The sequence below is a fragment of the Parasteatoda tepidariorum genome, chromosome 10 (genome assembly GCF_982258835.1).
Source record: "Parasteatoda tepidariorum strain Cologne lab strain chromosome 10, Ptep-v5.0, whole genome shotgun sequence".
Lineage (NCBI taxonomy): Eukaryota > Metazoa > Arthropoda > Arachnida > Araneae > Theridiidae > Parasteatoda > Parasteatoda tepidariorum.
The window spans coordinates 49,740,188-49,766,911 of NC_141764.1; the positions used below are offsets into that span (position 1 = coordinate 49,740,188).

General features: G+C 30.5%; 1 protein-coding gene across 1 annotated transcript in view; it reads left to right on the forward strand.

Annotated features, from left to right (window-relative positions):
• LOC107456269 (putative G protein-coupled receptor CG31760) overlaps positions 1–26,724 on the forward strand; it is a 263,150-nt gene that overhangs the window by 94,699 nt on the left and 141,727 nt on the right. The window lies entirely within an intron of this gene.

Sequence of the window (26,724 nt, forward strand, 5' to 3'; positions counted from 1 at the left end):
GACTTTCTGTTATCGAATTGTATTAGAGTCGACTTTTTGACTTTTAGTCGTGATTATAAAGTTTGTAAGCGAAAAAATTAAAATCTGTCGTGAAGTTAGAATTCTGTGTTAAATTTGAAGGATAGGATTAAAAATATTGTAATCTTAAAAATAAAGACATTTTAAAAAATAAAATGCCTAATCATTTTTATAGCGAAAAAAGAACTAACGTGACTACTTTTAAAACTGTTAACTTTGAAAAAAATGATTCAACTATTGTAAACGTAAAAAAGACATCTAAGCTGAACAAATGATTTGTAAGGAAAAGAAACGAATGTGACTCGTTTTAAAAACTGTAAATTTTGAAAATTAATGTTAAAAATATTATAAACGTGAAAAAAGACATATGAAAGCTGGACAAAATGATTTGTAAAGAAAAGAAACGATTGTGACTATTTTTTAGTCTGTAAATTCTGAAAATAAGTACTAAAAACTTTGTAAATGTAAAAAAAAGTAATCTAAAAAGCCGAACAAAATGATTTCCAAGGAAAAGAAAAAATTATGACTATTTTTAAAACAGTATATTTTGAAAATGGGTTAAAAACTTTGTAAATGTAAAAAAAATCATTTAAAAAGCTGAACAAAGCTCTTAAATATTTATAAGGAAAAAAAATCACTGTGATTATTTTTAAAACTGTAAATTTTGATAAAAAATAACTGCTATTGTTTTTAAAAGACTATGTTGTCAAATATAAAAAAATCAATTAAACAACTAAAAAGAAAGATTGAAAAGTTAAAGCATTTTTTTAAAAGTTAGGACTAAAAATAATTTTTTTTCTCCAATGCCCTCCTGGGGAATGACCTATGTCATACAGGCATCTGAAGGACAGATTTTTTGGACACTTTTTCAGTGGCATCATATTAGGTGGACCAACGTTGCTCCCGCAGTAAAGACAGATAGTATAGAGAATGAAAGAATATCCATGCCTTGTCCAGTATTCGAACCCAGAAACTTTCTGATGTAAGGGCAGTTTCCTGACCCCTACACAAGCCGGTAGGCCTAAAAATAATTTAAATACAAAAAAATACATGCTTAAACAGCTAGGCAAACATATAGTATACATCAATTTATGAATTAGCATGCTTCAGTATTTTTAAAGGACCGTAATTTTAAAAAGATTAAGTTTTGAAAGTTCAAGTTAAAAACATTTTAAATATACAGAAATATATATTTAAAATACAAAATGCTTGAACAGTCCTGGAGAAAAAATAGTCATGATTGCTTTTAAAAAAATGCCTTAGCAGTTTTAGAATTGGTTCTTGCGAAAAGAAAATGGTTTAATAATTTCAGATAAAAAATAACTATGAGTGTTTTATTAAATGCTTGCTTTCAAATAAATTTAATTGCAGCATAATTAATTAGAATAAAATATGTATGTGTTTTGCAATATTATTTATATTTTGAACTATATTTAAAATAGTAATGAAACATATCTTGAGGTCCGTTTAAAATTATAGAACGTAAGTTATAGAACAATTTTACTTGTCTACTTATTCTGTAATTTCTGCGAGATTAAGACTATTCTAAAAATTACGCAACGTTTCTTTTTAAAATTAAGAAATCAAATAAATGGGGTTGATTACAGAGGATTAAGAAGTGTAGAAAAGACAAAATAAACAGCATATTTAATGAAAACCTCTGTTCAACTAAATACAAGCGGAATTCACCACTTCTACTTTCAAGCGAACATAAAATCCAGAAACATAAACACGTTTCAGATAAAAGTACTAAACTGGGTTCGTGAAGTCTTTTTATGACTACTTAGTAATTAAAGCAAGGTATCTCACTGGGTATTGAAAGTAGAAGTTGTATAAAAAGTAAATGTAGTTATTAATTATCTGCTGCGGATAAGAACTGTAAACAAAGTTAATTTCCTGAAGTTCGCGAAGTCATAAAATGCGAGTTAGCGAAATGGTAGTCTAGAGATTAGTAATGAAGTGATTTCGATAAAAGTGGTGGTGATTTATTTTAACAATAAATTCAAAGCAATTTATATTTACCTATGAATCATTTATCTATGCTTATTTTATTTTATTTATCTATGCTTATTTTATTAAGTGCTGTATATAATATCACTACACATTTTATTGAATATTTAAAAACGTTTTTGTTAGGTTGGTGATAACATCTGAATAAAATGAAGGGCAATTGCAAATTTGCATAGTAAACATGTGACCCTCTAGTAAGTAAACTGCTTGAGACATTTAAGGGAACATAATAAAATTTCGCAGAAAAGATATTAAAAAAAAATAAATTTAATGGTATTAAAAAGGATTAACCAGATCTCGCAGTTTCAATGGCAGAAATTTCAGAAAATCTTAAAACCAACTCCAACTTTTTTTCATCAAAACGAGAAAAATAAAAATAGAATAGTAAGAAAATATGAAAGTATATTTTTATATATATTGAAAACGAATAGTAACGGCGCTATATAAAGGTAAAGATAAGCAGTACACACCAAACATATTACTTTCTTTTCTTTTTTCCTTTCGTTGTCTCCAGAGTGTGCACAATAGAAAAAATTACTAAAAAAGCACTCATTTCTTTTTCTCTGCCTGGTGGCGCTGCTTCTTATGCGAGATATATAACTCTAACTCTTTTTTAAGATCATCAATGCACAGTGGGCCAGTATCCAAGGTTTCGTGGCCAAAATTAGTATTTCGATAAAATTTGTTTCAAACTTTTTGGGGGTTTTATTTAGGTGTTTTTATGTGCAGGTAAATTGAATTCATAGTTGAAATTTTTAAATACACTAAAAATACCCCCCCAAAAAATTGTGGCTGAAATATGGCGAGCAAAAATTCAAAAAAATAATATAGTACGTTTAAATCTTGGCTGAAGGATACTGCGTACTTGATCAAAGGATACTTGGCCAAAGGATACTCATTGTTCGCCAAGGTTTAAATAATTAAATACAGCAATGAATTTTATATTAAAAATGAAAAGCAGATTATATTTCCGAAGTAATATTACAAAATAACAAGAATTAATTACAAAATAACGCGAAAACATGAAGAAAAACATAACTTTTTGTTTTTCGATATATTTAGTCCACCTTTGCAATATGGGCAAAATGGGGCAGGTTTTATCGAAAGAAGAAACTCCAAAGAAGACAACAGAAAAAAGTTTAGCTAATTACCTCGTGGAACATTTTGGAGATAAGTTTCGAAAGTGATTCAAACATTGTAAAATGTCAAATGATAAGATATAGACTATAAGTTTGTCAAGAGTATTAATTAATCCAAGAAATTGAAAAATTGTACTACAATTACAGACTAATTACTCTGATAAAAATGTAACAGTAAGGTGAAATTCATTATTTCTGTATATTCATATATTTTTGAAATAAAAATTTAAAAGTTACATTTAAAAAAAAAATTTAACATATTTTTCATTGCATTGTACTCTTGTCGGTCCAAAAAGTAAATTATAATGCTTGGAATGATTATGAATTCTTAATTTGGGCTATATTAAAACTGCCCACACATATTTCAGTTGAAAATTTAATTTTTTACTTTTGGCCAAAGATCATGATCTTCTGACCCACAGTGCACTGTGAAGATTTCGCTTCGATGAAAAAAAATTGATTTTGCATTTTGATAATTTTGGATTAGCTAAGAAACTAAATATCACTAAGATTGATCGTGATCAATGGATTACATTGCTTTTGAATATCTTATGAAATTTTTTTAAAGTTTTATTCTATTCTCATTCTCGCAAATAGCTTTCTCTTCATGGTGTCATATGTCCACAAAATTATTTTTAAACCGCACTTTTTACTTTTTACGAACGCTTTTTACGACTATACTATTTACTTTGCATCAGTCTTATTCGTTAGTGTGTTGCCTGGCAATCATAAATCAGTTCATGAAAGTGTTCTTTTGAATTATGTTTTAATCCATTGAAACATCCATTATCTTTTGAAATTAGCCTCTGTTATTATCTTCTATTACAGAGGTTATATTTTTTCCCCTTTTTCTTTTTTTGCTATGGAACCCTCTAAGCTTTATTTGGTGGAACCCGAATCTTACAGAAAAAGAATCATAAGAAGATATAAATATACTATCTACATCAACCCTAATTAACTAAATTAACTTAATTAACTAATTTAACTAAACCGATATAGAGCGTATTTTTTTTTATCTGAGTCTTTTTTTTTACATTGAACAAAAAAAGAAAAGCAGCTGATTTCAACATGTAATGTGAAAAGTCTGAGATTATTTCTTATATTTTCCTTATCTTATTGACTTATATATGTCCCTGACTTATATATCGCATTGGACTGATCGTTAAGACACGGTTCCCGGCAGATCACCGAAGTCAAGCATCACTGGCTGCGGTCAGTGTGCGGAAAGGTGACCACTTGGATCAGTCTGCGTAGAGATCGAGGGTGTGCGGCATTGGTCCTCGTTAAACTGTTCTACCGTAAAGTGCTCGACATCGTGCGCAGGTCGCCGGGCTACCAAAGCAGGGATGTCATCCCCTCTGCAGAGGATCAAAATTGCGATGGCATGTCTTCGAATCATCCTCAGGGATGCTTCCCAGACCGTCGCCAATAGCCCATTGTGCAGTTCTAGTGCAACGTAAATGAACTACAACTGACTTATATATGGATGCAATTTCGACTTTTTTTAAATCACCCCCACATACTTCATCTTGTTAACATTTTAAAAATTGTGCATATTTTTTAATGAAAATAGTCTCGATCAAAAAGTTTAGTCCAGAATTGAAATTTTATGACCATCAAGAAGTATATGTCTTAGAAGTCGAAGTTTGCTCTCGGCTCGCTTGGAACACAGTGCTGGTGTAAAATATCCTAAATGGAAGATGGATCGTAATTTAAATGTCTCTTGCCATTAGGCTAGCAATCAGACGTTTTCGTGGTTTTTCTTTCCATGTGACGGGTGTGGGTTAGTTCTATGAAAAATCCTCCTCAAAGGTTATCTTGATACAAAAGTTTCTTTGTCCTCTCCTTTTTGTTCATATTGCAAAGCCACTGAGTTGAATATTGATACCCGTAAACCCATAAATGAGAAAACTTCTAAACAACAGTTAAACGATAAAATTAAAAACACCTAAAAAGTATTTATATAAATTGAAAAAAAAAATTTATTTTTGCGTAATATAATTAAATTGTATTTGTTGTAAACAAATGCAATTTAATTATATTATACAAAAACCACCTGTCATTTTGCCTTATAACCTCAAAAGCAAAAAGTAAAAATGCTAATACTCTGTCGAGACATAAAATGTCTCTTTTTAACATGAAAGCAAGAGATGCATAAGCTTATCTTTTGATTCTTGGAATATTAGCTTAGAAGTTAAGTCTAACAAAGAAAGGATAAAAAAACTTACATCTGCCTAGAGTTATCTTTTGTTCTTATCAAACTTTCGAGACGAAAATGAAGCTTGGAAGATAATTAATTCAGTCTATGAACAAATATCATATTTTCAGATTGTCGATTAATTGTGAATGAGAGCAAATGTTCTCTAAGGTAAAAAAAATTTGATTGTTTTCATGTCTTGAACCAGTATTTGGAATTCAGTAATTTATAAATGTTTACGCGTTTTTGTTTATTAGTCAAGTTACGTTAATTCATGATTGATTACAAGTTTTTGTGTCTTTAACTGAAGGAAGCTTTTTTTCTAAATTATGAAATGATATAGTTGTGAGGTAAATGATATGAGTATTTTTGGGGTTAATAATATCAAAAGAGTGCAGTTAATTAAAAGAAATCAACTAATGAAAGAAAAGTTGGAGATTGATAAATACGGTTTGCTGGTTACTGCTTAAGAAACTAGAGAGTTTATTTTCAAAAACAGGAAAAATAATAAATATAAAAAATAATTTTGTTAAAGAGTTTGTCAAAATGCGGCGCTAATGATTTCAAAATATAAAATAATGTTTTTTTACTGAATATCAGACTTTATCTTTCCAATTTAAATATTTGCACACGCATCTGCTAATTTTGTTCTACCTATTAACAATGCAGCGCCATCTATTAACAAACTTATTTTTGAAACGTTTTAGAATTACTAACTGGTTACCTAAACAAAGCATAACAAACTATGCATTTAGTTTCGCTTGATAATTTTCTTGAAAATCAGTGACAGAACAACAAAACATCAGTGACAGAATTGGCCTAAATATCATCGACAATTTGATGACTTACTCTTATCACAATGATATACATCTTCAGTGGATCCCCTCCCACATGAACCTTCACTTTAATGATCTGGCCGATGAACTGGCCAAGGAGGGCTCCAATGATCCCATAGATAGTAGTGGCCTTCTAACATACAATGAAATCTATGCAAAAGTAAAGGCCGACAATAATAGGACTTGGAGAATTCCACCTAGTCGTGAATGCTATCAACAAAATAGTCCTTGGGCTGCCCTGGAGCTAAAAGGTGATAGGAAACTACAGACAGCTATCACAAGACTAATCACTGGTCATACCCGCGGACTAACATTTGTTCAGGGTCAAAAGACGTTCCCTGTATGCCTAAAATGTAGTGCCCACCAGGCTTCACCAGATCATTTGCTATCCTGTATGGGACTGGAGAAAAATTTTATTTTGGAGGATCCGCAGATGGTGTTTGATTTTCTGTCGGTGAACGGTCTCCTGGACTTGGTCTAGCTTTGTTCTGGGCCAAGAGGAATAAGTACCACCACCATAAGTTAGCTTTTTTAAGTTAATACAAAGAAATGAAGCATTTCTTGAAGAATTTAAACTAAAATTTTGTTTACATTTTATATTTGCGTCTTCGAATAAAAGATTATTAACTTGATTTGTAAAGTAACCTATTGAAACTCAAAAAAGAACCAAGTCCATTGGGATGCAGGCGAAGCCCGGGCAAAACGGGACACCCAGACCTCTTCTTATACAGTAACTGTGTTGTTTAGGAACGTTTTTTTTTTGTCGATTATTCTCTTACTCTGACATTAATTTCTGTGATTTTTGAAATATAATTATGTGCCCCATCTTGCCCGGGGAGCCCGGGCAAGATGGGGCAATGTTCTATTTTTGTTTATGTTAAGTTATTATTATTGAATTTAATTATTTATTTACTTTCTGTATGAGATATGTAAAAGCAATGTTCTCACCATATGTTTACAATATAAAAGATATAAAATTGCTCTAGTTTACTATTTTTTAAACCAAGTTTCCTTAAGCGGTCCATCTTGCCCGGGCTTCCCCTAAGTATATTTTTAAATAGCTATATATTAAATAATATATAGCTATATTGTAAAATACATTTAATAATAATGTAAGTTGTATATTTATTTATAATATATTTAATAATAATATATTGGATAATAATATATTTGATAATAATATATAACTATATTGATTTATATATATTTAATAATGAGACTTTAACACCGAAGCTAATACCGAATAAAAATGCTGAATAAGATATTTATAGTCTTCAGTATATTCTTTTTATTGGCTAATTCACATTCCATTTATAATAAAACAATCGTTCGAGAAGTCTTTTCTGTGATTGTATAGATTCCCATTCTCGAATGAAGCAGGGGAAAAAACGAAAAACCTCCATTCGGAATCCTCAGTTTCTAACCTTTTAATATAAGGAAATAAAAGAAAACAGGCGACTCTTTTCCAACTCTAAAAACTTGTTGTTATCAGTCTAAGACTAAAATTTTTTGAATGAATTCGACGAGACTAATTACGACTAGGAAGTCATTACGACAAATTAATTCTGGTATGTGGGTATGTATTATCGTCCAGGCTATTTTTTGAGGGCTATTTTTATTCTCGCAAGTGAAATGGCTTATTAGTGGAATATTGATTTCTTGGTTTGCATTATATTTTTAATTCTTTGAGAAATTTCTGGAATGCTATAAAAGAAAGGATGCTTTTTGTCTGTCAACGGGTTGATAAAAAAATTTTCTAATAACGAATAATAAAGTTCGAAAGAGAACAAATAATATCCTATTAATTCTTTTACAACGAACGGAATTTTGTTTACACCATTATTTTTTAAATCTGAAGATATTTTTCCTTTAAGGATTTCGGATAATTTCTCGAACTTGTTTTTTTTTTTTTTTTTTTTTTTTTTTTTTTTGGCATTGATCTTTTCACGATTATTTATTAACAGTTTAATGAAACTGTTTATTTACCCTAATTCAAATCCACTAGTTCCTCTAAAAATATAATTTTCTTAGAAAAAAAATTCTTTCTTGAATGAAAAAAGGGTTTTGTTATTGCACATCTTTCTACAGCAACAATTTGAAACTTAACTCCTTTTTTTTAGCATCGTATGCGAAGCAAAATTTTTTTTCAACTAACTCGGTGCTTGAAAGAAAAGCTTTTTTCTGGATGGTTATAATCTCAGAAAAGCAAACTATTTTCAGGATAATTATTTTATTTTAAAACCGGAACAGCCTACCCAATTTTGAGTTTACGACTACTAATATTCAACTCCGTATCCTTGTAGTTTTGAATACAATTCAGAAGACAAGTGAACTCCTGGAACAAGTATTGGGAGAAGGTTACCTTCGTGGAGGACTTTTTGATGGAACTAACCCACATTTGATTTCATAGAGTGGAAAACCATGAAAACCTCCTACGTCAAGGGGACTCTAATCCATAATCCATCTACCACTAAGGATATCTTCCGTCAGCACTGTGGTCAGTGCGAGCCGGATGCGGAATACCAACTATCGCTAGAATTCGAACTCGGGTCACTTGATTGAAAAGCGAGCCCTTTATCCCCTGAGCCACCATGTCCCAGGAAATATATTGTATGTTCAGGTAGAATACCAATGAAAATTCCAAATAGTATATTATATGCTGCAATCTGTTTAAATAGTAATATGAATTTTGTACGTGCAGTCTGCCTACAATTTCGGGAATAGTGTTTAGACACTCAATTAAACATGAATTTATTGTAAATAACTACCAATTGTTACTTAAAATAAAGAAACGTGTATATTTTTAATGACTCGAAATATTTACAAAAAAAATCATTTCCATTTAATTTAATATTTTCAAATAAGTCTTATTTTTTGATACTTTATTAACTGAAAATAATACTTATTTTCAAGTACTCTATTTCATTTTTAAGCCAAATATTCATGAATAAATATATGTTACAATACCGCATGTAATAATCTGTATTTATATTGCCATGAATAAGTATGTGTACTTGCACTCTAAATATATTTTACACATCCAAGGTCTTAAACGTGCAAGTAAATCCGAGTTCACAGCAGATAAAAAAAATGTATAGGGGAAGGAGGGGTAATACTGGATAACTAAAATTCGAAGGCCTATTGGAGCTATACTGCCCAACTTTGAAACTGCTATACTTAACCAAGATATTCAATGTTTATAAACAATCAACATAGTTTTATACAATATATAATTCTAGAAAAGCTATGAATGCACTACTTTATTTATAACTGATTTTTTACTAGAAAAAGTCTCACTGCTGGTTTCACCCGGGTCCACATGTTAACTTCATGGAAAATTTAGAAATACTAGAATTTCAGTGACAAGTTAATAGACATTTCTACTTTATATGGCAATTTAAGAAAATTACGGATGTAATTTACATGTGATGGCCGTACTCAAGGGGGGGGGGGAGAGGGAATATTGTCTTGGAGTCTGACATGATTGAGGACCTAATCAAACTTATTTATAAAAAATATAGCTTTAATTAATATTTTTTCAACGAAATAGTGGCACGTAACTTCTTTATATCTGTATAAAAACAATACTTTTGCATTAAGAGTCTCCACATATTCTACAAAATTTGAAAATAAGGCTTTTTGTGCTTTGAAGACGGGGCTCGTAAACCCTTTGCTCAGCCTTGGATTTACTTATCTTCTTCCTCCGTTGCACTGTAGATTTCATGGGCCCAACATTGACAAACATCAAGATGGGAAGGCGAAAGATTGGGTAGTGCCTGGTTTTACCCTACGAGCGAAGGTCATCGAAACGAAACAGAACAGTACAACTTATCGGTTAAGGCCTTATTGTTTGTTAGAATACGAATCTTCATTAAACTTATAATAAGCTGAACTAAAAATAATTTTTAGAGTCATAAATAAGGAATGCTTAAATAGACATTAAAGAGTTGATATATAGTAAAACAAAACTAAAAACACCGACGAAATGAATTAATCAACATGAATACGCCAATATAGTGGGTCGTTCTTCTTGACTAGTTTGTCTGCTGGAAAATAGAAATACTTTTACCAAAATTGAGGTACCCGTTTTTACTCCACCCTCCCCAATAGATTTTTTTTACCATATTTTTTTTTAACGACAGGCACTGATTTTATCGTTCTTGCTATGGAAGGTGCCGGAAATGCCGCTCATTTTGCGTTACCTGGTGAGAACCTTGTGCCCAAGTCACGAAGGCGAGCAACATTACCCATGCCGCACTACCAAAGATGCCTGTTCATAGGGGGAGGCAGAGGGAAACATCCATGGCCTGGATGGGATTCGAAACCGCAGCCATTGGCTTCACAGTCAGGCACGCTAACCGTTCGGCCACCTAGAAGGCAGTTATAATTTTTTTTTCGCATTTTTACATGCGTTACGACATTTACATGACTCAGCGCTTGGAAGCAAAATACTTACTAAGAAGTTCAAGCAAATATTTGAAAAATATTGAATATAAGTGAAAAAAATATTTTTTAAAATATGCAACAAAATACCTGAAAATAAAACTTATTTTTAAAGATTGTATTTTGTTTTCAGATAGCAAACTCCTAAATCTAACTAGATGAATACTATGTGCAATTTAATTTTCAATACAATTCAAATTCTTTTCATAAACTATATTTTAAAACAAAGACTAAAGAACAAAAACTATTGCAATCCCCAGAAATGGGGAGAAAATCAATTTGATAAACCATATATTTTCTGGCTGACTTTACTCTTCTATTCAAAATCATGAAACTTCCTTTCAGAAACAGAAAAAACTTTATTTAATTGTTCAAACATCTCGAAAGCAAACCCATGTTTTTTTTTTTCTATTTCAAAGAGATCTCTTACCGTAGAATACTCATTTCGAATATTCAAGTTGTAAGAACAATATTTAATATTTTAGAATACCTTGGAGATCTTGAGTTTGCAATTTCTGAAGAAAATATAAAGATAATAATCATGGAATCTTTTTGGACAAAAACATCGAACTTGGAGGAAGTGTGTATTCGAATTCAATGCATTTTCTTTGAGGATTTCTATGACAATATAAACCTCATATCCCCCGAGCAAATCATCGACCATCTAAAAACCTTTTTTTTTTGGTACCAAACCATCTTTCTGTGGTTATTCGGTTTCATTCAGTGGCAACATTCGAGAGAGTAAACAAACGATACAGAAATTCAGTAAAGAAATAAAAAGAACTCTGAAAGTTTCAAAAATCTTCTCTCTTAAATCTAGTTTTATTGAGTAAACGCTTAGTAGAATTTTTTTTTTTTTTTTTTTTGATCGTTGCAAAAGATGAAATGCATCATTCTTTTTTTTTCGCTTTAAAAAAAGTAATAAAAAAAGAATGAGAGAACAGTTTTATCATTTTTTTTCTCTTTAACCACAACTAAAAGAACTTTTTCAACTGAAATTACAATCAGACGTGGAATTTTAAAAATGTAACTTTTTGAGTGGTATCCAATTCATATTTGTTACTCTAGACTCTTGACAAGAATTTAAATTAAACAATATAATTTACTTGTATAGATCTACCAAAATAGTAATAGTATTTGGAGACTTTTAAGCTACCAAAGCTCTTCAATAATGTTTTTTTGATCCAAGCCACTTCAATAAAATTTAACTTATTCATGAATAAAAAAGCTTAAATAAACGGGAAAAAAATTTCTTAATTTTTTTGAAAATTTATTTGTTTTTGCCCATTGAGAAATTTAAACTAAAAATTTAGAAGAGCTAATCAAAATTTAGTTTTTTTTAAATACAAGAAACACTAGTTTAAAAACATCTGCATAAAAATTATTATTTTCAGTATTTTTCATTAAAATTTTCTGAACGAATTTCAATAGCTTCTGAAAAGAAACAATCTCACAATACAACCACATTTTATCTTACCAATATGGAAAACAAATGAAAATTGTAATTCTAAAATATTCGTTAATTTCTACTAAAATAATAGAATATAAATTGTTAAAAGGATAATTATTACGACTTAATTATTTTGATCGTAAATCGAAGAATACTTTTTTTAATATTGGTTTATTTGATTTAAAAAAAAAAAGGAGTACGTTATATTTTACTTTTTAGTTTAAAAAAAACTTCTCGGAAATTAACAAGATTTAAAACTAAAAATACGCTAATTTAGCTAAATAAATATATGATTATGATTATTATTCACGAATTTTATATCAGATAATTATAATTATTTAGATCAGATCATAATAATTATTTTGAAAAGATAACTATATTTATTATCAGATGGTACTAGGCTGGGATAGCCTAGCTGGAAGGGTTCTGGACTCTTCGTAAGAATGGGAGTTCGAATCCAGCCAGCCGAAAACTTTCTGTGTGATTGGTGCACGTTAAATCTGTCGGATCACAAAGTCCTCCATGTTACTATAACAAATTATACCTCTGGGGGAACTCAATTGGAGATTGATCGCTCGCTGGTTCAGGTCAAAATTGTGATCTGCGGATGAATGGATGCATGAATGGGTCCTCCCTATAAAACGGGTGTGACAGAAGTTGAATTCTTGACCATAGATGGCGCCACTAGGAAGAAAAAGTCTCCCCTCTTGCCTTAATGGTCTACGACATAGATTTATAATTGCAATTTCTTAGAAGTTTTGTGGTTTACAATACAATAATCATTCGTAAGGTTCACACCAGCAATGAAAAGTTGGTGATTCAAAAGGACCCCGTAGATATTCATTTGGTGGTCTACAAACTTAATATGGTTGACAAACTTTTGGGAAAAATCAAACTTCGCAATTACATAGCTTCATGTTATGGTACATGTCAAAAATTTATTAGCTGTCGTCGATAACACCCTAAAACTAATTAGATTCAAGTACTCCATAATGTTTGAAGATTAGTACTGATTAAAATTAAGTGAAAAAAAAAGCCAAAATAATATTAGCAAACAGATTCAACATCGAGAGTAAAATGTTAGAATGTAATTAAATAAAGAAGTTCACAGATATTTAATAGTTAAAATATAATTTGCTTAATACACAACTAAAAACACATACTTATTTTTCAGTAAAGCACGAAGCAAAAAAAAATTGAGACTTGCAAACCCCATTTTCGATAGGAAATATATTTTAAATAAAAAAATTTAATTTTCATTGAGTAATTATATTCAGTACTTTAGTTCACTATCGTTTATATACAAAATAAAATGGTGACCAGATTCGCGAAAAAGGTAAAACTTTAATTTTTTTTGCTCCACATTGTAGATATTGTATAGCGGTGTGAATGAAACTCATGGTTACTTTCACTCGATATAAACAAACTACTGGCGGTATAAAATACGCCAACTTTGGCGTTGAAGCGAATGCATTTGATCTTCGTATAAGCTCAATTATTGAAATTTAGATTTATCCACACGATTTCAAGCGTTGTATGAATGCTCTATTTTTACTTGTATGAGTACTGACTTAAAATAGCCTACAATTTTTAGAGTTTTTAAGCACCAAATTCGGATACGAACTAAGCCACAGTTAGGAGGGGTTGAGACAGTTTGTGGGAGGGAGTAAGATGGGATTACTTTTATTCAGTAGATTAAATATAATTAATCCCCTCTCTCTCAGTAGATTGAACTCTTATATTCAGTAGATTAAATATTTTTAAGTTTTCAAGAATTTAAAAATTAGAGTAAAGGAAGAGATGTTTCTATTTTTTGATAAAGTGGACAAATAATGTAATTTAATATTTAAATTATTGGATTAAAATTATTTATATTTATTTTCTGTATTAGAATTTTAAGAAAATGTAAAAGAAAGATTTCTTATTTTCAAATTATTTATCAAAATCGAAAGCAATATTTCAAACTTTCTAATGATAAACTGAAAAAAAATATCCAAATTATATACATATTTCAAATGTTAAGGATACTTTTTACTTTTTGAGATATATTGTTTAAAGTTAGAAAAAAAAATAGAACAGGGAAGAAATTATTTTCATGCGTGAAATATAGCATTATTTTAATTATGTAACATGCCCAACGTTGATAGTTTTCACATAAATTTATTGTTTAAAATAACCTGATATCCAATAGTTCAATAAAAACTGTTATTATGATGTATATTTCATTTCAGTTAAAAAGTATCGTGTTTAAATAGTGAATATTTACTGCATCGTATAACATGAATTTTAATAGAATTCATAATTAGCTGTTGATAACATTATTGTTCCCAACTTTTGAGAAGTGTCCATGTATTTAAAGTTCTTTATGGGGGAAATTAAAATTTTATGATTATCCAAAATATCTGTCATTACATTAAAATTCAAAGCTTTTTTATACACTCAACTAATTACTGCTTTTGTTGTTTCTAATGCCATTTGCCATCCAGCAAGCTTGTTTGGTGAGCATAAAAAGATCATTGGAAAAAAAAAAAAATTTTCGTGTCGATCAATTATTCATCCATATCAGACAGCTTTCCTGGAAAAATTAAATTGTTTTGGTTCATTTCAGGATGAAACAAAAAACTGGAAACTTTACTATTCTATGTGGTAATGACATTCCGGGCAAAAAAAATCCAACTTCCTAATTAATAAAACCAAATTATACCGTATTTAAACCTTTGACTTGGTTACGTTTCTGTTCACATGACAGCCGTTTACAGGAATTTCTGATTTTCAAAATTATCGTTTTTATTACCACACATTTAGCAAAAAATACAAAACTGAAAAATAAATACCAGCTATATAGTGTTATATCATGCTTAACAAATTGTATTTCGTAATTAATTTTAACAAAGTCATTACCAAAGTACTTCCGTAAAAATTACCGAGTTTTATGGTGTTACCAAAGAGCAAGAAGTACGGTAAATTCTGCCAAATTCTGATAGATATACTTTTTTCCTAATGTGTAGTAGTAAGCTTTATGAGACAGTTTTTAAAAGCAGCAGAAAAAAAAACATAAATATTCTTAAAAATTAAAACCTATTATACTACAAACTTCAATACTTTATTGATTATTGCGTCTTCTGTCCAACTTTTTTCATATCAATAATCATTTCAGCTTTAATTTTCATAATTTTTCTAAGCAATATTTTTCAAAAACTCTCTATTTTGCTAATACCCTAGGACTTTCCTTTTTAGCATATTTTGTTTCTTTAATTATAAAAGTATGTCACCAGATTCTAAGTTAAATTATTTTTCGAACGAACGCAACTAAAAACCCTTTTCCTTAGAGAAAAGAGTAATTACATTTTTAGTAGGATATTCAAAATAAGAGCTTATGCATGTTATTTTTCTACCCCAAAACACTCTAAATTAACTTACGCTGAATTAGTTTTGCAATTACGCAAATGATAATATTTATTTCTTTAATAAAAATCTCATCCATCAAGTTAACTTGTTTTCTACTTATAAAGTATAAAACGAGGCCCATTTTTTTAAAAAAAATAAACTTTTTTTGCTTTTAATTTTATAAACAGTTTCGGAGAGTTTAAAAAAAATCTTTGAAGTAACTCAGTCGTTGATTTAATGATTTCGCTTGTAACTCTTAAAATTCCTAATTTATTACAAGACTAAACTCTTATTATATTACCTATATATATATATATATATATGTATATTATATTACCTATATAATTATCATTATTATATTATCTTTATAATTATTGCATCAACTACATTATTATTATATTACTCAAGTTTGTAGCAGTTTAGATAAATATAAATTTGCTTCCTCCAATAGACCTGAAAGGAAACACTAGCCACTCGCCACGCGGCAAGTAAATAAAAATTTCTCGAAAAAAAAGTTAAAAATAACAATTTATTTAATTAATAATTTACCATATTAGAACAAAAATAGTCAAACAACCATAAATCAGATGGTACTTAAACTTTTAACTGTGAGAAAAACCTTTATTAACCTTTTTCACCTAATACGGTTAAACAACCAGAGTTTTATTGCACCTGACACCTGACCCCACCTGATAGGCCCACCTGATGAAGCACTTAGTTCTTTGCAGCTCGGTACATATTATAGCCGAAAAGGCCAATCTGTGAATCTCATTACCGGCAGAACGGGGGTTCGAGCCCTAGCGTTGACATAACAATATTTCCTCCATTCTCCTCAATACATAAAGAGTTTAAAGTGTCCCGCACTCCCCAATTTATGAACCTAGGTTATTATATTCTTATTCGCGCATAGATGTCAGTACCATAAAGCTATTTAAATCAAAAAATCTAGTACATCCCATTTCCTGCAAAGGTTGAAACAACCAGATAAACTGATTAAACCACATATATTATAAAACACAAGTCAATCATAGTCTAACTTTAATGCCCATCACCCAACTATAAGCCTAGCTCCAATTTAGTGCTAAATTTCTTTCTTACGTCTTTGATGTTTAGAAAAACCATACAGTTTTGTATTCGTGGTTTTTTAACCATACTAGCTGCAAACTGATTTAAAACAGTAAATATATATTCTGTCTTATGGTGAAATGTTAAAATAAATATTGTTTAATTGGAGTTGTTATGGTAACATTTGTTGGGGACTTAAATCTCCTCTTCTTACATCATATGTTTCATACTCTAATTTAATGATTCTCGAGACAGTAGATTGATTGCAGCCCATTCTTATGGCCATCACTTGTGTCGAAAATTCTTTCTTTAACTAAAGCAACTATTACACATTTTTTTCCTTGCGTCCATTGCAGATTCAGAGCCATCCTGTAATTGCTTTAAGAATGCGACTAATAACCAATTTTGCTGCTCTTTTTGTAGAAATTGGAAGATGCTATACGTACTTTAGAAGCATTTTATAATATAACGCTGATTGATGTCACACCTACATTTTCAACAATTATGTGTTTGGAATTATACGTAAAAATTAAGAAATAATAATTTTTGGATGTGGTGCAGTTCCTTTTTTTTTGCCACTGTAGATTAATTATTAAAAAGTTTTGGACGGTCATTTTATTATTATCTCATGTTATAAAAAAGCACAATGACATTAAGACATTAAATTTAACAGTTTTAGTACGTACTAGCTGACTATTTAAATTTTTGCTTCGTAATGCTATCGAGATATTGTTGTTGCCAACCGTAAAAAAGAAATATAGCCCTTATTCAGGGCATACGGTGAAAAGATTTCTGCATAGTTTAGAATAACTACTGCATATCTCTATTTACTTTCATTTGAATCTTGAGTAACAATTTTACATGGCTTAGAATAATTACTATTCAAAGCATTTCATAGAGTACAGTACACTACCCGCGTACAAAACAGATTTACCCTCAATAGCACAAAACATTTCATTCAAATATTTCATTGCATTAGAATTTTATATGCTAAATTTGCATGTATAAGAATAATGTAAAAATGTTATTAAAAATGTTAATTAAATATATTTCCTTACATTTGAATGTTGAGCTTCAATTCAGAACAATAACTATACAAAACATTTAATGGTTTATTTAATTTCCTTACGTTTGAAATTTAAATGCTAAAGCTACATGGGATAAAATAAAGCTGTAATGTTAAAATGTTATATAAAAATGACATATTATATTTCCCTATATTTGAATTTTGAGTATCGATTCTATAGGGCTTAGAATAATATCTCCATTTATTAAATATTTAGCACATTCAATTTCCTTCAATTTGAATTTTAAATATGAATTTATTACGATTCAAATATTAATGCTATATTTCTTCATTTTTCTGATTAACTAAATTGTAAAAATGATTATCCCAATTTCTAGCCTTGTTAATTTATCGTACCCTCATATGCAATTTCTAATTCTTTCTCCCAAATTCTCAACACTGCAACCTCGCTGCAATAAAATTCTATGTTTCCAACAAACTGCAATTTCGAAATAAAAGTTTCAAAAAAGTTTATTCTATATTGCGGGACGCCTTTATTCGCTTTCCTTGAATTCTTAAGAAAATTTCTTGGTAAATATAATGGAGGAAATAAAAGAAAAAGCAAACATTCTTGGAAGTATTATGACAAGATAAAACTTTTACGAAACGATTTTTTCCGTTACTAAAGCAATTTGAAAAAGTATTCGTTTTGAAAAAAATTAAATTACACTCAAGACGAGACTTTTTTTCCTTCCATTCTTTTTGAGTGACTAAAGAATGGATTTAAACTAACTGATATTTTGGTAAAGTGGGTAAGAAAAGGTGCGCTATCGCAAAATAGAGCCAATTTTTCATTATTTCGAATAACTATCTTTTTTTTTTGAATTTACAATAACGACCTAATAATAAATTTTTAAAATGAAATACTTGAAGCAAAATATTTCTTTTAATCCATTAAAACAACAAATACGATTTAATTTAATTGCTGACGCTGAAAGGTCAAAAGGTATTTTTAAATATAATTGTACTCGTTAATTAATGTACCCATGAATATTAATGCACCCGTGAATTATTGTACCCGTGTATTGATGCACCTATTGTTTTTTTCCTACCATTCTTTTTGAGTGACTAAAGAATGGATTTAAACTAACTGATATTTTGGTAAAGTTGGTAAAAAAAAAGGTGAGCTATCGTAAAATTGAGCAAATTTTTCATTTTTTCGAATAACTATTTTTTTTTTAATTTACAATAACGACCTAATAATAAATTTTTAAAATGAAATACTTGAAGCAAAATATTTGTTTTAAACCATTAAAATAACGAATACGATTTAATTTAATTGCTGACGCTAAAAGGTCAGAAGGTATTTTTACATACAATTGTACTCGTTAATTAATGTGCCTATGAACATTAATGTACCCGTGAATTGATGTACCTGTGAATGCTGTATTTCGTTTTAGCCATAATTTCGAAACATATTCAAATTGTGTTTGGTAAAAATGATCCATGATTTGAAACATCTATTTAAAAGATAGAAGGAGAAAGAAAATTGTATTTTCTTCTATCTGATTGAGGAAACAAGAGAATTTATTCTCAACGAATATCAGAATTAGGTACAAAATTTGCGTGCAGATGGCACTGCTAAACGAAAACAAAAATATTTTTCGCCCGTGTCAGACCCCTGCCATTGTAGTAATTGCAAAAGGCATTTGTTAACTTTGTTTTGTTTTAAGAATGTATGTACCACGCTTATTCTACAAAGGATGGATACTAAGAAAACATTATTTAGTAGTTTGTTTTGGTTATCAGCACCATCTGTTAACGAACTATCGAATTGAGTTTTAAACTGGGAGAGAAAATGCAGAACGCAGAGTTCTATTGTTTTCGGTTTTCTTCAATGGATTTTTGAAACTGTCGAAAATTTTTAGAACTTTCCATAGCATTTGTAATCAATTGTATCGAAACGTTTGTTTGATAAGAAAATAAATAAATAAATAAATAATGAATTTTACATTAACTAAATAAATAAAAACCAAAACTATTTTAACATAAAATAGAATCAATTTTATTTTGCTTAAAAATGATTTTTATTTTCCTATTTTATTACTATTCAACAAAATTTTTAAATATTTAAAAAAAATCGAGTTAAAATTTTTCTTATTAAAAGATAACTTTTATTTATTTAAACTAAAACATATGGCATAAATTTAAAAATTATAAAATAATTTAAAACTGTTTTTTATTTTGCCAAATCTAGTCAATATTTCATTACTTCATTTTGCCTAATTTCTTCTTTGTATCAATTATTCCATTGTATTAAATACTATTTTTTCCACTTTCCTGAGCAAATCAGAACATTTTATTCATTAAAGATAAAAAAAATAAAAATAATTGTTGCATTTGATAAAATTATTTTGAATTAAAGCATTTTTTGAAAATTTAAGTCAAATTTCCATTAATTCATAGCAAATACTTGTTTATTCAAGACAACGTTTTTGTGAAATTTTATTGTAATCAAATAGCTTTATGATTTCTGTCAGGGTCACGTGATGTAATAACACGCATTTTCTGATGTTGCGAGCTAAAAGCTTGATATTATAGATATGATCATTTTTTTTTTGTTTTGGTTTTTTTGAAACAATGGATGAAAAAGAATAATAAAATGGTGAATTAGTTTTTGTAGAATTTTGCGTTATTTCTTTTGTAAAAGGTTACGACTGACAAATGTGCGGGGAAACCCCAATGGATTTCGAAATAAAAGATTGGTAGTTGTTTGTTCTATGAATTTCAAGTTGTTTGATGGAAGATAGTGAGTTATTTAGATTGTCTTGAAATTGGTTTAGGAAGTGGCATTTTTTTTTGTAAGAAGGTGCAGTTTAGAAAGTAGTAGGTGAAAAATGGCATTTTTAGGAAGAGCTTTAAAAGTAGATTTGAAGTGTTTGGCGGAAGAGTTAGGAGAAACGGCAACGGAAGACATGAGAGTTACCGAATTAAAGAAGATTATATTGGCAAGTACGGAGTACGAAGAGGAGTTTGTGAAGGAATTATTAAAAAGAATAGTTAGCGGAAGAGAAGAAATAAAGCGCCAACAAAAAGAAGATGAAATTAGGCGACAAGAATATGAAATTAAGCAACAGGAAAGGGAAGACGAATTAAAGCGGCGAGAACAGGAAAGGGAAGATGAATTAAAGAGGCGAGAACAGGAAAGGGAAGGTGAATTAAAGCGGCGAGAACAGGAAAGGGAAGATGAATTAAAGCGGCAAGAAAAGGAATATGAATTGGAGAGGTTGAAGATAGAAGCTTCATTGGTACATACTGGTACTATAGGAGAGACGAGCAGCTCTCGAAATGAAGAAACAAGAGAACATGTACCTGGTGGATTGCAAAAATTAATGCGTACTTTTGATCCAAAAGAAGGTGATATAAGTTTTTATCTAATATTGTTTGAAAGACAAGCACGAAGAGTCCATATAAAAGAAGAAGATTGGGTAACGCATCTTGTTGGATTATTGCCTCTAGAAATGGCGAATTTAATTGCAAGGGAGCCTGAAGAAAAAGCAAATGATTATAAACATGTAAAATGTATGTTATTGAAAAGGTTTAAATTGAGCCCAGAAGCATTTAAAATAAAGTTTAAGAGACATTGTAAAGCGGCTGAGAGCACTTGGCGAGATTTTGGATTTGAATTGGCGAACTATTTTAACGAATGGGTTTCGGGACTAAAAATTAATGATTTCGACAGCCTGAAACAACTTGTCATTGTCGAACAGATAAAAGAACGAGTACCTGGAGACATACAAAATCATTTTATTGATGAGTGGAGTAGAATTTGCTCAGTTGACACACTTGCTGAGAAGTTAGATGAGTACGAGAATGCAAGGAAATATAACCAAACTACTAAATTCATTGCTTCTCAACCATATAGGAACTTATACCGGGAAAAACCAAACATGGTTAGTAGAAGATATCATACATTTGGAGAAGGATATAAACATGAGCATAACAACCATGGCAGAATTGATAAGCGGAGTTCTTCCCAAAATCCAGTCACATGTTTTAATTGTGGACGAGTAGGACACTTGGCACGATTTTGTCGAGATAATAAAGAGAGGAGAAGAAACATTGAAGGCAAAGTGGCCGAGGTTCAAGTATCGGAAGGGCAAGTATCCGAAGTTAAGGTACTCAGAAATGGAAATATCGAAAGCAAAGTAGTCACTGCAAGATTTAACGGTGAAGTCATGATAGGAAACAAAAAATGTAAAGGCGTTCAACCAAAAATAGCTGCCCTTAAGAAAGTTAGAATTTCATATAATGGAAATGAATACGAAGCTGTAGTAGATTCTGGTGCACAAATAAGTGTATTTAAAAACGATATAGTGGGTAAGGAAGTGGATTACAAAGGACATATAATACTACAACCTGCGTTTGGCGAAAGTCTAAAAGCTGAATTAAAAGAAGTGGAAATCGCTTTGGTAACGGAAGGATATATTACGCCTATAATTAAAACGATGATAGCAGCCGTCAATGGGTTAAATGCTGACATTTTGTTGGATGCTGAAACTTATGAGGCATTATTAGAACAAAAAAGAGTATACAATCCCAGTTTTACTGCTGCTATGAAGCTAAGATCAGATTCCCGAAAGGAGCAGTTATATATGAGTGCAAGTGACGGAGAAGAGCAGCAGGAGCCAACAGTAGGTGAATGCGGTGATAAAAAGAATGGAAATGAAACCGAACGATTCAAGATACAACAACAAAGTTGCGATACTCTCCAAGAAGCATGGAAATTGGGGAAGCAAAATAAAGGAGGGTATGTGATACAAAATAATATACTATGCCATGAAGAGCTGTTGGACGGGAATAGAATACAACAATTAGTAATTCCCGAAATTAGAAAAGGTAAAATACTAGAAATTGCCCACGAGTCAGTATTCGGAGCACATCTAGGAGCTCGTAAAACAATTCAAAGAATTAAATTTTCCTTTTATTGGCCAGGGATGGTCAAGGAAATTAAAGCTTATTGTAGCTCATGTCATGGGTGCCAAGGTAGAAGAGTTGTTCGTTCAGTAGACAAAATTCCGATAACACCTGTGTCACGTCCTGAACTTCCATTCCAAGTGGTGAACGTAGATCTAATTGGTCCTCTAGATCCAGTATCAGCACAAGGACATAAATATATCCTTTGTTTGATGGACCAACATTCAAGATGGCCTGAAGCAGTCCCGCTCAAATCGTTAACGGCAAGGAATACATGTGAAGCACTGCTCGAAATATTCTGTAGGACAGGAATTCCAGAAGTAATCGTGGTGGATAATGCGACAAATTTTACGCCAAGTTTAACGCAAGAGTTTTTGAAGGTTTTAGGAGCTTGTCCGCGATTTTCAACGCCATACCATCCGGAAGGGAACGGATTGATTGAAAGATGGAACCAAACTTTCAAAAATATGCTACATCACATTATTAGAGAAGTAGGAAGAAATTGGCATCGACATATACCATTTGTACTATGGGCTTATCGAGAAGTTCCAAATGCAACTACAGGAGTACCACCTTTTCTGCTAATGTACGGGAGAGAACCGAAAGGTCCGTTATCTATCTTGAAGTCAATTTGGGCCGGAGATATGTTTTTACCTTTGAATATGAAAGGATCAGCGGAGGAATATTTAAAAGAGTTAAAAGGAAAATTAGAAATAGCAACCGAAAAGGCAAGGTTAACAAGTGATGTGCAACAAAGTAATTATGCCAAATATTACAATAGAAGGAAAAAATACCGGGAATTTGCGCCAGGAGATCAAGTACTTGTGCTAATGCATGATTCATCCAATTCATTATATGCCAGATGGATAGGTCCAGTAAAGGTAATTAGAAGAGTGAAACCGAATTCGTATTATTTGCAAATGCCTGAAGGAAATTTAAGATTATTGCATGTTAACAAAATGAGAGAATACAAAGCGAGAATTCAAACAGTTGGAGTTGTCTATGATATTGATGATGAATTTGGTGAAATATACGAAACACCAACTCTTCCTACAGATGTGGAAAGCTATGAAGCATTGAAAGGATTAAATTTGGATTACTTACCCAAAATGCAACAAAATCAATTGAAAGATCTTTTACATAGACGCAAAACGTTGTTTTCGGGGAAGATAAGGATAGCTAAAGTTGGGAAACATGCGATAAAGCTGAAAGCTGAGGAGGATACGATGAAACCAAAAACGTATAAGATACCAGAAAACTTAAAGGGGAAAGTGGATGCACAGATCAATGAATTGCTAGCGTTAGGACTGATTAAACCGGTGGTAAGTGAGATAGCACACCCGGTAGTATGTGTTCATAAGAAAGACGGAACAATCAGGTTATGCATTGATTTCAGAAGTTTGAATGCTCTTACCGTTCCGGATGCATATCCAATGCAAAATATGATGGAGTTGAATTTCTTAGTAGGAAAGAAGAAATTCATTACTGTGCTAGATATGTTGAAGGGATATTGGGCTATACCGATGGAGAACGGCAGCAAACACCTCACAGCATTCCGAACTCACCGAGGCCAGTACCAATGGAATGTATTACCCTTTGGATTAAGAAATGCTGCTGCAACCTACCAAAGAGCTATGTCTAAAGTGGTTCAGTCCATGTCTGATTTCACTTGTGCTTATATCGATGATTTAGCAGTATTTTCTGATACGTGGGAGGAACATTTGATTCATCTTGAAGAAGTTTTTAAGAGATTGGAATATTTTAATTTCTCCGTGAACTTGAGAAAGTGCGAATTTGCTAGACAAAAGGTTAAATACTTAGGACATATTATTGGTTCAGGTAAACATGCTCCTGACAAAGAACGAATAAGAGTAATACAGAAATTAGAGGCACCCAAAACCAAAAAACAACTGAGAAGTGCTTTGGGATTATGCAACTTTTACAGGCAGTATATTCCAAACTTCGCAAAGATTGCTCTTCCACTAACAGAGCTTACTAAAAAGAAAGTTCCTAATGAGATTCCTTGGAGCGAAGAAGCTGAGAAGGCATTCAAGGAATTGAAGACGTCGCTATGTAAGATCGCAGAGTTACAAGTCCCAGACATAGAGAAACCATACTACTTGCATACGGATGCATCTCAAAATGCGGTCGGATGTTGTTTAGGTCAGTTAGATGAAGAAGGAAATATTCGTCCCATAGCTTTCGGTAGCCAGAAGCTGAATTCAACTCAACAGAAATGGTCTACAATTGAAAGGGAAGCTTATGCTATTATTTGGGCTTTGCAGAGATTTGAAACCTTACTCTGTGGTGCTAAGATTATTTTATTAACTGATCATAATCCCCTAGTATTTCTGACGAGTGCGACACCCCAAAGCCCGAGGTTGCAGAGATGGGCGTTAGCCATTCAACGCCATGATATTGAGGCAAGTCACATCAAAGGATCGAAACTTAGTAATGCAGATGCATTGTCCAGACTGTAAATATAAACTAAAATAAGACTCTGAACATTTTTTCCTATTATTATTATTAGGTGATTAAAGTAAATACCTAGTGTTAAGTTAAACCTAAGATTCAGTGAATATTTGGGTGAATGTGAAACATAGTTTGTTTATGTGTAAAGTGTGACCCTTAAATTATTTGCCATATTCGATCTTTGGATCTAATATGACTCTGGGGGGAAGGTGTCAGGGTCACGTGATGTAATAACACGCATTTTCTGATGTTGCGATCTAAAAGCTTGATATTATAGATATGATTTTTTTTATTTGTTTTTTTTTTTGAAACAATGGATGAAAAAGAATAATAAAATGGTGAATTAGTTTTTGTAGAATTTTGCGTTATTTCTTTTGTAAAAGGTTACGACTGACAATTTCTTTATCAAAATAAAACTTACATGCATTATTTTGAAAAAAATTCATCACTTAAACAAACTAATATATTCGGTAAGTTGAATAAAATAAAAATGCTTTAGAGAATCAAATATAATTAAATTTTCATATTTCATAATTGCCATTTATTTAAATGAATCATGTAACTCTCTTGCAACAAAAATCATCTTCAGATTATTAGAACTTTAAAAAAAGTTCTGTTTAAACTAATAGAAAATTAATTAAAAATTGAAATGTTTTTTTCCATGCCAACATAAATAACGTATTGTTCACCATAACTATGTTTATTTAAATTGTTTAATAATTGATACTAAAAACTTTGCTTTTCGCTATCAAATGCTATTTAATTTATATAAATATATACATGATATTTAAGTTAGTCTAGTTAGTTGAGTTGGAAATTTAAATATTGCTTATTTATTTTAGATATTTTGCTAGATTTCGATTCACATTACATTAATTACATTAACATTACATTCGATTAACATCTACATTAATATTTAGATAGTTCTTCCAAAATTTAACAGTTATATAATAATGCTATATCCTATAATTTAGGGAAATATTAATCAAAATGTTCAAAAATCCAAAATTTAATATTTAATCTATTAATACCATAAAATATATTGAAGTACAAACGGAAGTACATTACATATTTACAAACTGTAGTTTTAATGTAAATTGAAATTTTAATGTAAATTGAATAAGGAGTAAATTAATTATTGTCTTAAAATCTGTTTTAATACAGCGCCATTGAAAATTTGAGTGAAACCATTTTTAAAATATGATGTAAAAAGCGTATCAACTTTTTTTTTCTCTGTTCGAAGTGTGACTTCGGTAATTCTAGATACAGAAATCTATGAAAAGAATTTTCACAAATTTACAAAGACAGAACTTTTTGCAAAAAGTTTCTACAGTAGCCTATTGTTTTTCGTGACATTTCAAAAATCCCAAAAATTCTAACATATTTTCACAAAATCTGTATATTTCATAAAGTTTTTATGTGTTTGCAATGTTTTTTCTCACAAAAATCCAAATTAATTTTCACGTATTTACGAAATCAGGACCCTGATAGAAAAATCTCAGTTCTACAGTAATTATAGACTCAAAAAATTATGAAAAGGATTTTTCACTACTTCGCAAAAACAGAACCTTTTACAAAATGTCAGTATTGTTGACTACTGATACTAGTGACTTTTTAAGAAAGTGTAAAACCAGGACCCTGTTTTCATAAAATTATGAATATATTTTCCCCATAATAATAAATGTTTCCCACAAAAACAGATCCTGATTTTCACATTTTCACAA